Below are 3,530 nucleotides of genomic sequence, written 5' to 3' on the forward strand. Positions count from 1 at the left end.
TCACAATGACTTCCAACTTCCCGAATGTATTTCCCTCTATTGAACTGGCTGGTGAACCCTCAGTAGCCCTGGCTGGTGGCCGCTTGATAAACATATGCTAATGCATCACGTTCTCTCCCCCTAACTCATTTCAGTCTTCAGAGTCCTATTCAGGCCGGGATTATCCAAGTGGATATTAACAAGGCCTTCCATTTAAAAGTTAAGGGGAAACATAATTTTAAAAGAAGCAGTGAGGGAAGATAAAGCTAAAATAAATAAATTGTAAAACATAAAGCAGGAGAATGATAAAGTAGTTTAAATGCTGTTTTCTTGATAAGACTCTGAAAATAAACAAACTTCTGACAAACATAATTAAGGGAACATTTTTAATTAGAAATGAGGAAGGAGATAGAACAGAAATGGAGAAATAGAAATGGAGAAACAGAAATAGATTTTTTCCTCCAAATCCAATGAGGATGTTGTAGGCTAATAAGTGGAAATCTTCAATGAAATGAATAATTTCTACAAAAATATAGATTACTAAAAATAACTCAAGAAGTATAAATCTAAACAGAATAATAACCAAGGAAGAAATTGGGGAAATTATCTGATAACAACCTAAAAAATGTGCTTGGTCCTAGCGTTTCCACAAGAACAATTTTCACACTTTAAAGAAGCAGATAATTCCGATGTTGTATAAGAGTGCGAAAAGAGATAAGAGTACCTTTGTCCGTTAGGCAAGCATGATCTTCTTCCTAAAGCCTGATAGAGGTAAAACACACAAAAAGAAAATTATAGTCACATATCACAGTGAATATGAATAAGAAAACTTAAATAAGACCCTCTCCTCTAAAAAGGAACTTGTTTTACTGTATTGCTTCAGATCTTTAGAGGCAAGATAAGTTCTAGGTTTTTTTTTTCTTGTAACCACTTCACTGAGATATATTTCTTACACCATAAAAAATGTGGAGCACCTTACAAATGTGGGGGTCATCCCGGCACGAGGAGCCAGGCTAATCTTCTCCGCATCCTTCCAATCTTAGCATGTGTGCTGCTAACACGCCAGCACAAGGGATGATAACTTTATAAGTTAACTTGGAAGAGACTACAAAGGATGGGCAGCTTGTACATTTTGAAAGTAAATAACCATTTGGCAAGGCTAGAACTAAAACCGAAGGGAAAGTATCATCTGGAGAAAAGATTCACAGCAAATACGGAAAGGGTTCATTTCTCTGTTATGTAAAGCGTTTATGTATCTTGACACCAAAAACTTAAATCCCTAATATGTAAACTGGCAAAGAACTGAAGAAGACGATTCATGAAAACAGAGATGCTATGAGTAAACAAGCATGTGGGGAAATGTGCAACTTCGCTTATAGTCGAGCAAATGTCCACCCAAATAATGCTGTAGCATCTTACAGCCACTACCTTCGAGGGACTTTAGAAATTATTTGGTATTGGGGCGCCTGGGTGGCACAGTCGGTTAAGCGTCCGACTCCAGCCAGGTCACGATCTCGCGGTCCGTGAGTTCGAGCCCCGCGTCAGGCTCCGGGCTGATAGCTCAGAGCCTGGAGCCTGCTTCCGATTCTGTGTCTCCCTCTCTCTCTGCCCCTCCCCCGTTCATGCTCTGTCTCTCTCTGTCCCAAAAATAAATAAAAAACGTTGAAAAAAAAATTAAAAAAAAAAAAAGAAATTATTTGGCATTAAGCATAAGAGACTCTTAAAAACTGAGAACAAACTGAGGGCTGATGGGGGGTGGGAGGGAGGGGAGGGTGGGTGATGGGTATTGAGGAGGGCACCAGTTGGGATGAGCACTGGGTGTTGTATGGAAACCAATTTGACCATAAATTTCATATATTGAAAAATAAATAAAAAAATAAAAAAATAAAAAATAAAAGAAATTATTTGGTATTACAACACCGCGGTGAAACTAGTCCCCTCATGCACCGTTGGTAGCCGTATGACCTGGTATCATCTCTTGGTAATCCATACCAGGAACCGTCTTAAAACTCCATAATATATCCCTTTGTCCTAAGGGATTTATGAAGAATATAAAATAAAGGTAGAGGAGATATTCATGGCAACATCACTCTGACAACCAAAGTCAGTAAATAAAAGATGATCTAAATGCAACAACAGAATTCTTAAGGAAGGGTTGTAATTATTGTTTTTAATTACAATAAAAATCACCGTTTATCAACTACCCTCAGATACATCACTTCTTTGAGTCCTGAGCAGTCTCAGGAGGTAGGTAGGAATTACTAAGTAAGAATCAGAAAAAATACGTGGTTCGTCCCAAATCGCACAATCGGTGGCTTTCGAACAACCGCTCCCAAATCCCATGGTCTTTCGATGTTAAAGGATGGGTATGAGCCTCTGCTCTGAGCCTCGGTTTCCTCATCCATGAAGGACGGATGATGCAAATACTACAGAGTGATGATAAACTTTAAACGAAGCTCTTACGTGGCTGTGAAACTCTTAGCACGGGGTGTAGCACACAGCCAGGACTTGATTATTAAGAATAATACTGTCTCTCTCTCTCTCTCTCTCTCTCTCTCAAAATAAATAAACATTAAAAAAATAAAAAATAAAGGGGAGCGCCTGGGTGACTCAGTTGATTAAGCATCCAACCTCGGCTCAGGTCATGATCTCGCAATTCATGGGTTCAAGCCCCGCATTGGGCTCCGTGCTGACAGCTCAGAGCCTGGAACCTGCTTCGGATTCTGTAGCTCCCTCTGTCTCTGCCCTCCCCCGCTCGTGTGTGCTCTTTCTCTCTCAAAATAAATAAATAAACTAAAAAAAAAGAAAGAATACTGATAATATAAAATTGTACCGATTCAATATGATTACAGCAATGTAAATAAACATCGCAAGTACACAAGGCCCAGACAGAATAAAGAATATTGAAAATGGGGGCCGCGGGAGCGAGGCAAGTGTATAAAAAAGCACTTTTCTTTGAGGCATTTTGGTTTTAGTACAACAGGTAGAAATCTGGAGGGAAACAAAATTAGAAGATACAAAATCTCCTCAAATGAATTGGCACTTGGGGGGGATCCTAGTTTGAAATCTGGGATCCCTGCATCTACAACATTTGAAATCCTAAACTCAGCACAAGCGCCCCCTGGAGACACCACGTGGTATGTGGGGACCGCTGGCAGATGCCCTGTTCCACTGGCCCAAGGGACCAAGGACACGTGTATTGGCCTCAATAATATACTAATGCTAGTGATTGGATTCCTTAAAGATGAACTTTTTTTTTTCTTAAAAAAGAGACTCAGAAGCATCTCAAAAAAAATCTCCAGGTAGTTGGGAATGGGTGCAAGTCCACTCCTGATGAACAGCAGCGTTCCAGTGAGGAAGGTCACCTTCAGGACCCAGCAGAATGTTGTTACTTCTCCCTTTGGTCATGTGACCAGAATCTCCCCTCGGTGAACAGGATAGACTGAGCCAGCATCAGCTTCCAGCTTTAAATCTGCCAATGGGAATAATTCCAACTCCTGGAGAGACAGGTGTCAGAATAATGAGGGAAAGAGCTGGAGACATGCCTTGGC

General features: G+C 40.4%; 1 non-coding gene across 1 annotated transcript; it reads right to left on the reverse strand.

Moving 5' to 3' along the window:
* Nucleotides 1-938: 938 nt before the first annotated feature.
* Nucleotides 939-1,048, reverse strand: LOC121017852 (U6 spliceosomal RNA). The gene has a single exon (XR_005784923.1). It is a non-coding gene; the product is annotated as a U6 spliceosomal RNA (small nuclear RNA).
* Between the last annotated feature and the right edge of the window lie 2,482 nt (nucleotides 1,049-3,530).

The sequence above is a fragment of the Herpailurus yagouaroundi genome, unplaced genomic scaffold, assembly GCF_014898765.1.
Source record: "Herpailurus yagouaroundi ecotype Mexico unplaced genomic scaffold, PumYag 216, whole genome shotgun sequence".
NCBI lineage: Eukaryota > Metazoa > Chordata > Mammalia > Carnivora > Felidae > Herpailurus > Herpailurus yagouaroundi.